Source organism: Python bivittatus, unplaced genomic scaffold (assembly GCF_059951505.1).
Source record: "Python bivittatus isolate LINGU-HERP-01145 unplaced genomic scaffold, Pbiv_v1 ctg000220_np1212, whole genome shotgun sequence".
NCBI lineage: Eukaryota > Metazoa > Chordata > Lepidosauria > Squamata > Pythonidae > Python > Python bivittatus.
The window spans coordinates 8487901-8501591 of NW_028277048.1; the positions used below are offsets into that span (position 1 = coordinate 8487901).

Genomic DNA, 13691 nt, shown 5'->3' on the forward strand with positions numbered 1-13691 from the left:
CTTAATGTGATTTGTTTGATGTTGGCTTCATGTGCTGTGAGAAACTAGCTACTTTTAGTATGGTGAGCAAACTATGATTAGGCCAATCTTGGTCTAGTGTGATATGTAAACTCAATCTGTAAGGCTGTTTTGGGAGATGGCCAGATGGTTTGGGGCACCACTGAGATGGTAGAATGGGAAGCAGGCAGGTCTCGCCTGTGGACTTTGTCCATTTAGGAAGTTCTCTTGCACAGGTCTTGAAATTAATGGGAGCTTCTATTATTTTCAGTGGGGAAGGTGCAGGAGAATTCCTGTAGGACTTTGCTTTGATTGATTAGTGAGAGGGGGTGTTTTTCCACCTTGGAGGCCAAAGCACCTTGAGCTTGTCCAGATGGGTGCCCAGAGGTATTAAGGAACCCTTGGGTAGAAAATGGAGGTTATCTCTGGGAATTGCCGCTGTCTTTCCATGCCTACAGTCTGATCTGGCTGGCCCCACCATTTTTTCCATCCATCTGGGTGAGAAGTGCTATTTTTAGAAAGAGGCCAGGCTGGGGAACTCTGGGGCTGTAGTTCACTGTGTCAGCGGCAGCTGCCAGGTTCAGCTTGGGGAGGGGAAAATTTCGGTCTGAGACTTGAGAAAGAGGTTTTCTAGCCTGACAGGGGAAGATTGTGGAGGGGTATACCTTGTTTGCTAACAACAAAGTCCTAGGGCTTGCTGGGTCAGCAAGTAAAATAATTCCTGCTGTAATGTACCAATCCTGATGCCCAGGATGCGTCATGGTGACATTTCATTGGCACTGCAGCCGTGCTGAGACCGTTATCCCAGCTCTTAATGTGGTTGCAAGAATTTGGGGGAGTAACTTTGCCTGAGCTTTCCCCTTTCAAACTGTATGATGTCAGAAGATTAGGGATTGGCAGAAGGAATACTGTAAACGAGATGCATATTTAAGTTGTGCAACTAGCAAATAACTGAAGGTTCAGAAGCAGCCACTGTCTCAGATGGTTATATGGAGAGGTCTTGTCAATGGCTGCTAACCTCACTTAGAAAATCCTTAGTCTATTCCAGGACAGGACTTCCAGAAATGTATAGTTCTTCGCAAGACCTAGCTTCCTTGAGCCACCGTCTGATATTTCACCATGACCCAACAAATGCTATGGTGGGGTATTGTGGGTAATTAAAGTGATGGGTAGCTAACTTGCAGCTGGTTGCTACAGCTAAAGGAAGGGTTCTCAAACCTGGAGCTATCATGGTCTATGTGTTTGTGTGCTTTGCACTCTGCCAAATCCTGCAGTAGGAAAATCCAAGCTATTTAACCAGAATTAAAAATAAGCTACAGGTAATTTTTGCATGTTTAGTAAGAATTAATGGGAAGCTAACTACGAGCTGTTCAAGAATACAATCTGAGCTAAGTCTACAGTTCTATGTCTTGTAAAGACATGGGATGTATGAGGAAGAGGGGAAAAGAGGAAGATAATGGTGGGAAATTATAACTGTTGTTTCTATATAATTGTTTCCAGGATCCAAGTTTGAAAGTAATTCTGGTACTTTGGGGAAAAGACTAGATGAATGGAAGAAATGCAAGATGTAAAACTGGAGACAGGAAGCCAGGGTTTTGGCAAAGATGATATTCCAATACAGAAAAGGGAGTGTTGGTTATGAAAGGATAGTGTACCAACCATACATAACAGAATTGGCACAGTATCCTCAGTTTGTTCATGTAAGTACCACAGACTGCAAGCAAACTGCATCCAAGAGAGGCCAGCTTATACCAATCTGAGCCCCTGAGTGTTATATTGTGTACACCAGTAACCAGTCTCAGGACTTATTGATTGATATAAATCATGCTAAGCCCTATGTGGTTTGTTTGCTTTTGGCTTAATGTGTTGTGCAGACATAGCCAACTGTGATTTATTCAGTTCACCATGGTTAAGTAAACCTTTGTTTAGTGCAGTGTTTCTCAACCTCAGCAATTTTAAGATGCATGGACTTCAACTCCCAGAGTTCCTGAGCCAGCATGCTGGCTGAGGAATTCTGGGAGTTGAAGTCCATGCATCTTAAAGTTGCCAAGGTTGAGAAACTGGTTTAGCGTGATTGGTTTTTCTGTGACAACCCATTATCCCAATCTGACCCTATTCTTCCTCATTAATTGATTTTGTAGATCAGCCCTTTTGGTGTGTGTGACTTTGGGCCAGAAAAAGATAGTTTCATGGTGCCCATTCTGTCACCTGAATTATGAGCTTTATTACTGCACATCTGGGCTTAATATATGTGAGGTGCAACAACAGATCCTGTCTCTGGGATGAGTAAATGGAAGAGACTTTGTGTGTGTACCACATGGCTAGAGTCAGGTGGTACCAGAATTAAAGTAGGTGAGGGTGTGACTCTTCCTCTTGCTGCCTTGTTCTGCCCACATTTCCACATAATTTTAGTGCCCCACTGTTATATTAGGGAGGTCATGGGAACAGCATATCTAGTGTCCCACTAGTGGGGCAGGGCTTCTGCCAAATCCTATGGCCCTTCAGCCACTGGAATTCCAACATAACATTGTGCTTTACACATGTTCTTGACATTAATCTTTTGATACCCTTCTCTCTCCCATTGTTCTCTTCCCTCTGTTATTTTACCCTGCCTCACTGCCCCACAGTAACTGGGATCCTAAATTGCTCTGGTTAGAGATCCATAAACTCTACTAAAAGCAGCTGTGGGCCATGCTGGGGGAATTACATTAAAGCACCAAGTTAGGGAAAAGTAGCATTTCATAGTTTGATCAAGAATGGGGGCTAATGAAATGGGGGTCATTTAGGATATGCTACATTAGGACAGGGGATGGGGGAATGATGACTCTGAAAGATACAGAAGCATAGCCAATCAAACTGGCCAACCAAGATGCTTGCTCTCTAGTGAGCTAGGAAACTGGAATTCCCGCTGTTTCTAATAACTGCTTATATTTTAATCTCTGGGCTTGGATTAAACATTTTTTTTCTTGCCTTCTTACTATTCTCTGAACTGCAAAGTGTTAACTCCCCCTCCAAAACACACACACACACACACACAAGCAGGGTGAGGGCAGGATACATCCTGCTGCACCACCCACATTTGGCTTCTCGTCCCTCCTTCCAACCTTTTTTCCTTCTGCAGAACCCTTAATGCGTTCCATATGGGCCCGTCGTGTGCATAGAAGCTTCCGATAGGCCTGGGGCTGTACTTGTTGGTGGGACGGTCAGGCAAAGAATCCTGCATCGCCTCAACCAGCACCCACTCAAACTGCCTTCACAGCATCTCTTGTTTCTGCCTTGTAAGCCTGGGTAGGAAGGAGGAAGGGAGGGGGCACATTGCAATGCAAGCTGATGTGTGGATGGTGACTTTTGTCTGCCCCTGTCAAGTAGTGCTTCTCTCGGGTGCATTGCAGGATTATTTTTATATGCTCAGATTTTACTTAGTAGTTCGTCTATGAATGGAACTCTGGGGTCATCAGGCATTCAAATATTCTTTTTGGATGGGATAAAGGGCAGAGGAGCCATCTGTATGGCCATGCAAAGTTATTGATTTCCATGCTGATACTGAGGGGCCTGCCTGGCTCTTAACTGAATGGGATGCACGGCTTTCTTCTTTCCAAGATCTAAGAGCGCCCATGTGTTTCCTGGCTAGCAGAATTTAGAAGGCCAGATTGCCATCTTGTCTCTTGTTCCTGCTTGGAATTGCTGCTCTATAATTTTTGGAAGCAGGCCTTTAATTTTCTGCAAGCTGGACATGGTTTGGGAGAGAATGAGAAAGGGAAGCTTTTAGGGTGGAGTCAGGAGGTAGTCTGCAACCAGTTCAGATTTTTAACTAAAAGAGGAGATTGCCAAGGCCTGATGCCCAGTCCCGAAATGCCAAGCACTCTTGAATTGAGTGGGAAGAGCCCCCAAACCTATTTTCTTAAGTCAGCTAAACCTTTGGACCCAGGTTTGCATCACCTCCATTTTGGCAGAGTAATGCCTGAGAACAGCAGTGATTTGTGAACTCATACACACTTCGATACGTGTGATCCATTGCAAAATGTTTTTCGCCCTTGTTGTGCTGGCTTTGTGCATGTGTCTGTTTTGGCTATATTGTGAACACACTTTTTAAGACCGTTAAACCATCTGATTACTGAAAAGGTTCAAATTCTTCAGTTGCATATTAATGGGTGGTGTTAATATTCTACTCCATATTTGTGGTAGAATGGTTGAAGCATGAGGGGTTGATTATGTTCCCCAGTAAGAGAATGGGCAGGAAGACAGGGACAGACCCCTGGCAGTGGGCTTTTCTCCCATCCTCGAGACAGAAGGAAAAGTAGGAAACCACAGCCTGACAGTGGTCCTTTTGTTATGTCTTGAAAATGAGGCCAGCAACATTGCTGCCCTCACACAGGGGAGGTTGCTGCTGCTGTTGCTGCTGCTGGGGAATGAGGAGTAAGAAAGTGGCCTCTCTCCGCAACACCCCCAGTGTGGATCCCTCACTGTCCCCACCGTAAAAATCTCTGCTCCTACCTCCACATTGTTGCTGTCATTAGGGGCAGCAGTGGCGCTCTCCAGCAAGCATGGAGGTAGGAGTGGGTTACAGAGGCAGCAGAGGCCGCTGGTAGGAGTACTGACCTCATGGGAGGGATCCCATCAAGTTGATATCCCTATAAGAATCCAGAAAAAAGAGAGGAAATGTTGGCAACCAGGCAAGGCTCTGTTTTCTCCAGCCACCAAAGGAGGTTCAGGGCCCCCCAGCTGGATGGGAGGGGAGCAGTCCTGCAGTGGGCCAATCAGAGCCCTGCAGGTCACCAACCTCCCTGAGGCTCCTCACGCATCTAGAACATTCCCATAGAGCAGGGCTTGTTTTGCGTTTTTCAGAAGAAAACGCTCTGTTTCTTGCCAGATCACCTTGATCTGGCTTCCTCCTGCCTCAGTGTCAGGGTAGTCCTGAGATAAAGGCTCTAATGTGAGGATATGTCCTCAGTGCTTGTACGCAGGCATGGGGGCTGTGTGGATGACCTGTTAGAGAAGACCGTGAAGGATGAGGACATTTCAGTGACAACAAAGATCAGAGTAATTCAACCAATAGTCTTTCCAGTATATGGAAAGCTGCGTACTGAGCAAGAACTGCAGAAAGAAAACAGAAGGCAGGCACCATCTGGTCAGGTAGAAACCTATCTGGATTTGGAGACCATTACTAAGAGTAGCAACAACCAACTAATAAATCCTGGATCAAATAAAGGCAGACTGTTTCCCTGAGGCAATGATCAGCAAGCAGAAACTTGGGTATTTGATATATTTGATCACGGGCTAGAAAAGGCTCCTATGCTTGGCAAGACTGAGCAGGAATAGGAGAAGGGAAAGACCGTGGACAGGATGGATGGGTGAAATTAAGAAGAGGACCACACTGTTCTTATAGGAGCCACGGAACTAAGCTATGGAGTGGCTGGGGACAGGTCAGGACTGGGAGCATTTCTCCATGCAGTCATCTTAATTTTCTGTGAACATATGAAAATGGTGATTTTGAAAAAAGCAGAATAATCCAGGGGAAGCATTTGCAAGGAATCTCTCCCCAAGTCAAGAACATAGTTGGTGATTTCAGGGGGAAAAAGAAGTGCTGAAGCTGTTTTTCATAATCCAGCATTTGATATCATTGCATGTGCTTAGAGACACTTCTAGCACTACAGTGAAAAGCCTGGGGACCTATGTGCCAATCCTGTGGAATTAAATCTCATACTTTCCCTTCTCCCTTAACTGTTTTAATTAGATTTATCCAAACAGAGTGGAAGACTCAGTAGAATTAATGGAGTTTGCTCTTGCCCATTATCTAGCAAACATATTTGCATATAGTCCTCTTCTATTGATGGAGCAAAATAAATGAATCCCATGAATGTCAGTAGAAGGCCAGGAAGAATGGGGCAAGAGCTGATAAATGAGGTGTCTGTTCTTTAATTATGGCTGTTCAGGTGGGTCAGGTGTATGTCTCATTGCAATTGTGTGAAGGAACTAATTGCTAAAACAACACCAAAAAAATCTTGCTTTCCCTGGCTCTGCTGGCAAAGCCATGAAATTCATTTTCTGTTCTACCTGGAGTGTCAGATATGGATGGCCAAGTGTTTCACACTTCCCTCCCCTCCTCTTGTCTTAACAGATAACAGCTTTATGTAGGTGACTCCTGCACAGATTTGACACAAATACTACTGGACAATTGGTGCCTTGATTGGCAGGAGAGTGCCTGCTTCTGAGATCTTGCAACCTTATCAGTCCTTGGCAGGCTGGAGGGATGTTCTGTATCCTGCCTTCCTCTTCCTGCCCCCGCTAGCAAAAGCCATATTATAAGTGTCAGAGCCGAAGTGGACAATGGACTCTGTTCTCCCCCTTCTTTTCCACTGGCAGGGGAAACCTGTTAAGGATATTACGGAAATGTTTCTTTTTCTCTGCTTGGTTGGGGGGGTGCGCGCACATGCACGCATTTGCATGTTTGAAAGCCCTTCCAGCTTCAAGTTTAGTTAATAGAAAATGGAGTTCAGTTGTGTACTAAGCACATCTCTCTCTGAGTAGTCTAGAGGATTGGCGAGGGGAAGGGAGGGAATGCTTCCTGATCTGCAGTGGTGCTGTGCAGGCTTCTCTTGACACCCCCTCCTTTCTTGATCCAGCTCCCCCTGTCATCTTATGCCTGTTGGTGTCTAATGCCTGCTTTGAGACTCATCTGCTTGAGTCTGCATGGGTTGTGTTATGGGGGTGGGTAGTTGATGAGTTGGGGGAAGAAGAAACTTTAAAGAGCTCTGTGAGTGCAGCAAGCAGGGCCTTAGGCTGGAATAGCAGTGGGGATGGTGTGCAGAGGGTCAAGACCCTGGGGGATAAGGAACCCTTCCCCCTACCCCACCATCTGTTCCTTTTGGCCCATAATGCAGATGGCATCAAGTTTCTGGAACAGGTAGCCTGCTGGGGATAGGGCAGCTGAGATTTGTTTTTATCTCTGCCTGCCAAGTATCGGAGAGTGTAGATTTAGCTTTGCCATTTGATTCTACCCTCAGAGGTCAGGTTTAGGGACACAATCCTCTTCCCCATAATGTTTGCCCTGTGGCCCCATCTGGGTACATGCCACTTTACATAGTGAGATAAGAGTCCTTGCCTGCAAATAGCTTAATTTTTGTTTAATGTTTAATTTTCAAAGTGGAGGAGAGAAGTGGGAAGGATGTCAGTGACAAAAGGATGAATCAAACATTTTAAATACTCAGGCGCTGCTTTGTGGATGGAGGTGAAAGCAAGAGAGGTGACAACTAACCCCAAGCCTGTCGGAAACCCCCCCTCTTCCCAGAGATGGGGAGTCAGTGGTAGTTAATCATCTGTCAAGGGGGAAGCACTCACCTTTCCATGTACCAGAATTCAGTGAACCGTAGGGTTGGCAGGAAGCTCTCCAGCTTAGGAAACTCTGGTTCAGATATGCCCTGCCCCTCCCAGAGAGAACAAGGAGCAGCCTGGAGGCTCACTCCTGACACGGGTGCGGCAAGCGACGGAAATGCAGCAGGCGTGCCCTTGCTGGCAGGGCTGTTTCCCACAGGTGAGGTCACCGGTAGGGTTAAGGTGGAACCAGGATTCTTGGGACCGGGGAAGGAATAGTTCCACTTCTGGCTGCCTAGTACGTTTCCACTGTCTGTGCATCGGAGGATGGAAGCATAACAAGCAAGCAGTTAACTCTGCTGTCTGTTATGGGTCTCATTGGTATGAGATGTCGAAAGTGCTGGAATTAAGTTTAGGGTCTCTAGCATCAGGTCTGGCAATGGCTTCACAACTCCAGAAAGAGAGTGAGTGGGGCTGATTCTCTTGGAGAAAGTTGGTTTGGGGACATCTGGAGTTTCAGGGTGAGCTTGTCATAAACTGAAGGGAATGTTAAAGGATATTACTGTATGACACTCTTCATACCGACTGATGAAGCAGCTCAAGTGGTTCCAAGAAACAGTTGGAGATTTCAGTTGGAGAAACAGTTCAGTGGGAGATTTTATTCAGGTGAGGTGCCGTCAATATGCAGATGATACCCAGTTATATATCTCCATCCCAGGCCCATTGAGTGATGCCGTGGGTGTCCTATCCCAGTGTTTGGAGGCTGGAGGGGCCTGGATGGGGCGCAATGGGCTCCAACTCAATCCAAGCAAGATGGGGTGGCTTTGGATATTTGGTCCTCCTGCGGACAAGGTTTTTCCATCTTTGGTATTGGATGGGGTAGCACTGCCCCAGACAAACCCAGTGTGCAATCTGGGGGTTCTCTTGGACTCGCAGCTCTTGCTCGAAGAGGAGGTGGCAGCTGTGGCAAAGAGGGCCTTTGCATACCTTCGGGTTGTGCGCCAGTTGCACCCATTCCTGGACCGGGAGGCACTCTCACAGTTGCTCGTGCCCTCATTACCTCCTGTTTGGATTACCGCAATGCGCTCTACATAGGGCTGCCCTTGAAAAGCATTCGGAAGTTTCAACTGGTGCAAAATGTGGCTGCACGAGTACTAAATGGTGCCAGATATATGGCACTTGTAACACCACTACTACGGGAGCTGCATTCATTGCCGATGTGTTTCCTGGTGCAATTCAAGGTGCTGGTTGTCACCTTTAAAGCCCTGCATGGCTTAGGACTGGGTTACCTAAGGGACCGTCTTCTCCCAATAGTTTCTGCCCATCCAGTTCAGTCTAGTAGATTGGGGATGCTGTGGATCCTGTCAGCCAAGGAATGTGGGCTGGCGGGGACCAGAAGGCCTGTCTTCTCAGCTCCTTTGGAGCTCAGGATGGCCCTGACCCTGCTTGCCTTTCATAAGGCTTTTAAAAACCTGGCTATGTGCCCGAGCCTGGGGTCCCGTTACCTGGTTGCACTGTTAATTTTTATGTAATTTTTATTAAAATTCTTGGCTGCCTATATGTATAATTTGTAATGGTTTTAATGACTGAAATTGTTCACCACCCAGAGTCACTTGGATTGAGATGGGCGGCTATAAAAATTGCATAAGTAAATAAATAAATAAAGCACCCCTTTTCTGGAGAGCATAAGAAAGCCCGACGCTATTACCAGACCCATTGCTAGAGAGCCTAAACTTAGTTCCAGCAGCATCTGCCTTTTCCACTTTCAGCTGAAGCCCCAATCTCCTAAGATCTGCGTTATTCCAAGGGCCTTTTCCCACACTGTGTGCATCTGACTGTAGCTGGTAGAAAGAGGAATAGAGAAACATTTGCCAGAGACTGAACTGCCTGTACGAATAAGAATAGGCTCCAGTGGGAATAACATAGCGATCTGTTCCTTGCAATATCTAGTCGTCTTTCCCCTAGCATCTTCCAGAGCTGTTGGACTACAGCTCCCAGAATTCCCAGATATCCTGGGCATCAGGATAGGGAACGCTGTTACTTAAGCATAATATGTGCTGTGATTGCAAATGTCATTTCTCTGCCTCCAGCTCACATTGTTGACTGTCATGGAGGGAAGTGCTCAGCATCGGCACATTGTCTTGCGTATTGTGTTAAGAAAAACTTTATAAAGGGAACGTCCAGAGCAGGGGCTTCTCCACATCTCTTTTAGGTTAAGCTAAAGTCCGAGGGAGGGAGGGAGGGAGGGAAGGGAGGGAGGGAAGGGAGGGAGGAAGGAAGGAAGGAAGGAAGGAAGGAAGGAAGGAAGGAAGGAAGGAAGGAAGGAAGGAAGGAAGGAAGGAAGGAAGGAAGGAAGGAAGGAGGCTTAACTGAAGAAGTAAGATTTGTTCTGTTATTTTAAATAGATTTTTAAAAATTATGGAATATTTGTATGACCCTTGACTGCTTAAAGCCAACTGTTTAAATATGAGGTATGACTTCTGGGGTTCATAGAGATGAATATTAGGTTAATTTGATGGACAAATCACTGAGACACCTAAATTTATGTACATTTTAAGCTATTTTATTACAATAAAACAAATCTCTGACCAATTTAAAGTGAATGTGGTCACAAATGTATGGATTAACTGGGAAGACTTGGGTATTTTGTTCTGTTCTTGCACTTGGAAGCTGCGGATCCAGTTTTAGATCATAGTCAGTGTCTTGAAGTGAGGGGGGGAAAAAGGTGATTTTGCTACCTTAAAGAGGCAGGTAGGTTCCTGTTTGGGCAGTGCTGTTTGAAACTATTTGGCCTGGTGGTTGCTAGGATCAGAGCCAAGAAGAGGAATTTTAACTTGTTCCCCATATTTTCCAGGACACAAAGAGACTCGAGAGGGGGGTGGCAGGAGAATAAGGCAGTGCTTGCATACATCTCCTTGGAGGTGAGTGACCACTGGGTTCTGGGGTCCCTCGGCAAGGGAGGAGGATGAGCACAACTCATGGATAAGAATAGTACTTTTGGCTGTTATTGAGTATGATGGTGTTGGAGCCAGAAAGATCGGACTCTGGGGATGAGATCCGCCTGGTGTTTGGATTCCCCTTTGCAATGAATGTGGGATTGCAAAGACTCTTGTTCCTTCAGGGCAACCTGTACAGGAGATCTTAGGCACTGAAGCCATTTTTTCTGTTCCATCTCAGGCATCATAAATGCCCTGGGCTACACGTTTCTAAAGATCAGCCATACCAGTTTGGTTTCCTCAACCTCTGTGGATGAGCGTTTATAGATGGGGTGGAGGGGGATTGGCAGTACTAGGAAAACAGCAGGAAGTTATTCCCCACCATTGTCCCTGAATCTGGCTTTCATTGCAATTTAAGCTATTTGGGATATTCGTGAACTCTGTAGCAACAGTGTCAAATGATCTTTTTTTTTTCCATCTAACTATGTATGAAATAATTCTATATTTATTTTAGACCTTTTTTGCTGCTTGGGGATTGAGGTTCATAACCTTGTTAAATACAAAGAACATTAATCTGAACAGAGTTCCTTGAATGCTACAACAGTGGGCAACCCCCTGGTGGTAAAAGTGGGTTATTTTATGCAAATATATAGGACCAAAACTTGAATTCAGGAAAAAAGTTAGTTTGAATTCCCATTGAATTTAATAGGAACAAATCAGATCTGATTGATTTTAATCTTAGATTTGAGTGAAATCTAAAGTGCAGTTAATTGTTTTTTGGATTTAGTTTGAACACTCTTCTCACTGGTGCTTAATGTCTCACTAGTTATCAGTTTGCTTCAGGCCATAGTTAAAGTATTGTTTTGACTCTTACAGTCTTAACAAAGCTTGGGAGTTGGGATCTGCCAGACACTATTTGATACAAGTATTCTCTTTTCTTTAAGATCTTCTTTGAAGACGTTCATTGTCAGTGAAAATAATGAAAATCGTTTTGTCTGGGCCTTTTCTATAGTGATGACTTAGCCTTTCAAATACCCTTCTAGTTTTACCTGACAGATACATGTCCATTATTGACATTGAGATGTCCCTCAGAACTGTTTGAAAAGGCCTTTTGACAACAGCTAATTGGTGGTCTGTTCTGGATTTCTTTATTGCTGGCACCTTTAATTGCTATATTTGCTTTATTGGTTTGGATTGTCTTTTAATAATGCTGTGAATTGCATGCTTTGGCAGAACAGCCAGATATAAAATAATTGAAGGTTTTCTGATTAGCTCAAATTAGAAGAGTCTGCTTGGTCCTTGTCCAGTTCTCCCTTTCGGGTGAGGCCTGCAGGGGTTATACAGTAGGGATGTGGCAAAACTGGTTCCTTTATTTCTGTGAGTTTTCAGCTCTGCTTCTCTTACTTTCTCAAACATTCCTGGAAGGACCACTCGGTGATATCCTTTCTTTTCCAGACCACTCCAGTGTGAAATGCCTTTCCCCTCTGCATTTTGGAGTGGTAATGGTCATTTTTCCTTTAGAAAGCAGACGTATAAATGGGTTTGTATAATAATCATGGGATGATGCGTGTGTCTTGAGTAGTTCCATGTTCAAGGGCTGCTCTAGCCAATGCTAACAGGCATCTGTACTTGGCTTTGCACACAGTCTCTCTTGATCGTTAAATCCTTGAAATCAGTGTTCCCCAACCTGATGCCCTCCAGATGTGCTTGCATACTGCAGTAAGGCAGGAATATTTTTTCAGTTGCTTCAGTCCTAGAGCCTACCAACGTGGGAACCGTGCTTTGCACAGACATATAACATGCTTTTGTTGGGGGAAGGAAATAATAAACTGTCCTTTTTTCTATTATAGCTCAAAATTATCCGGCTTCTCTAGACTAGAAACTGGTATGAAAAGACTTCCAAGGACACAAGCTACAATAAGTAGATGTATTGTGGGAAAACGAATGAAGCTATTAGAGCATAAATCCTGTGACTGCTGTGTATTGAATACCATCCCTATTTAGAGTGAAATCAAGATCCAAGTTCTTCTGCTTGTTTCTCCCATCCAGGCAGTGTAATGGGATTGAAGCCACTCTGTTTGGGGTGGGAGTGATGGTTTCCACCTGTCTGTTATTCTGGTAATGCACTAGTCTGGTTTCAGGCTGTTTGCTTGTGACTTTCTTTCCAGAAAATAAATAAATAAATAAATAAATAAATAAATAAATAAATAAATAAATGTCCCCATTCCAAAAGACGGTGTCCCAGTTCTGACCTACTTAATGCGGCTCCATCACCCTCTTCTTCTAAATACCCTGTTCTGCTCAGCCTGGGTAAAAATCTTTGTTGGTTGTATTTACATGATATTTCCTTGCTTGAGACAAAGTTCGATTTCAGAGCTTTGTATGAGTCTCTCATGGTTGACTCAGATGTGGGCAGACTTCAAGCTTCCAAATCTGATAAATACAATAGCTATATTTGTCAGACGTCTGTCTTTGCAGCCTAGACTGGAAATAGTTAATCCAAGGAACAAGACTTTTAAGACCTTTGATTAATAATATTTATTAGAAGGAAGGATAAGGATTCCAGCAGATACCCCACTTTCAAATGAGGTTCCTGTATGCAGGCAATTTAGGGCAGCAAAACTCTTGTCCATTTTCTCTTGCTTTTTCGATGTAACAAGCTGGTAGCTTGCCTCGTTTGTGAACAAGCTGGTAGCTTGCCTCCTTTGTATCTAGTCTCCATTTTGAGAACTGTCTGCCTTTTTATCAATTTGAGAAGCAGGTCTCAATAGAATCCCTAAGATTCGAAACTGGAGTTAGAGGGTGGAACAAACTATAAAAGGATAGCTGATGTGGTAGCGTCATTTACCTACATTAGGAGGATATACCTATAGAAATATAAATCTCTTTCTAAATTACTACTCATCATAAAGATTGAATAGTCTCATTTAGAAAAAGGGAATGGCCTTTGTTGCTCCCATCAATAGAAGCTGACCTAGTAAACATATTTCTCCTGGTCTAATCTCCCTGTTTAACGAATGACCTTATATCTACCAGCCTCTTCAATTACCTCTCTGTTTTTTGCATTTAAGTTTTTGGTGGCCTTCAGATGTAATTTCCTATCTCTGCTTTTTAGCTTCTACCCTGCGGCACTTCATGTGCCTTCTGTATGTGCCACCTACAGGTCCCTGAGTTCTTTGCCAGCATGTAGTTCAAGAGGTCTAAAGGACCTCAGTGAAAAAGCTGCCCTAAGTCTTTCGGTATAGCATTCTGATGTTTGTCCTCCTCTTAGAAGAGTTTCAACTTTGCCCGGTATGCTTTATTTATGGCCTGTGTCTGCTACAGCAGTTAGATTTTTCTCAATAACTAACTATTCTTTATCTTTGTTTGGATTGAAAAAGAAATCTAGGCCCACCTCCTTCCCTCCTTATTAATGCAGAATGCTTATTCTCTCTCTCTCTCTCTCTC

The 13691-nt window shown here is 44.4% G+C and overlaps 2 protein-coding genes across 4 annotated transcripts in view; one reads left to right on the forward strand and one right to left on the reverse strand.

The window, feature by feature from the left end:
- Positions 1–7413, reverse strand: part of GNL3L (G protein nucleolar 3 like) — a 43813-nt gene extending 36400 nt beyond the window's left edge. The window contains exon 1 of one of the 2 annotated variants that reach the window (XM_025169549.2): positions 7336–7413. The gene's annotated coding sequence lies outside the window, so the exon portion shown is untranslated. Of the gene's footprint in view, positions 1–4491; positions 4513–7335 lie in introns of those variants that run through there. The other variant, XM_088137788.1, reaches the window with a different exon arrangement.
- The window catches only part of FGD1 (FYVE, RhoGEF and PH domain containing 1), a 55098-nt gene that overhangs the window by 4914 nt on the left and 36493 nt on the right, over positions 1–13691 (forward strand). The gene's annotated exons all lie outside the window — the stretch shown is intronic.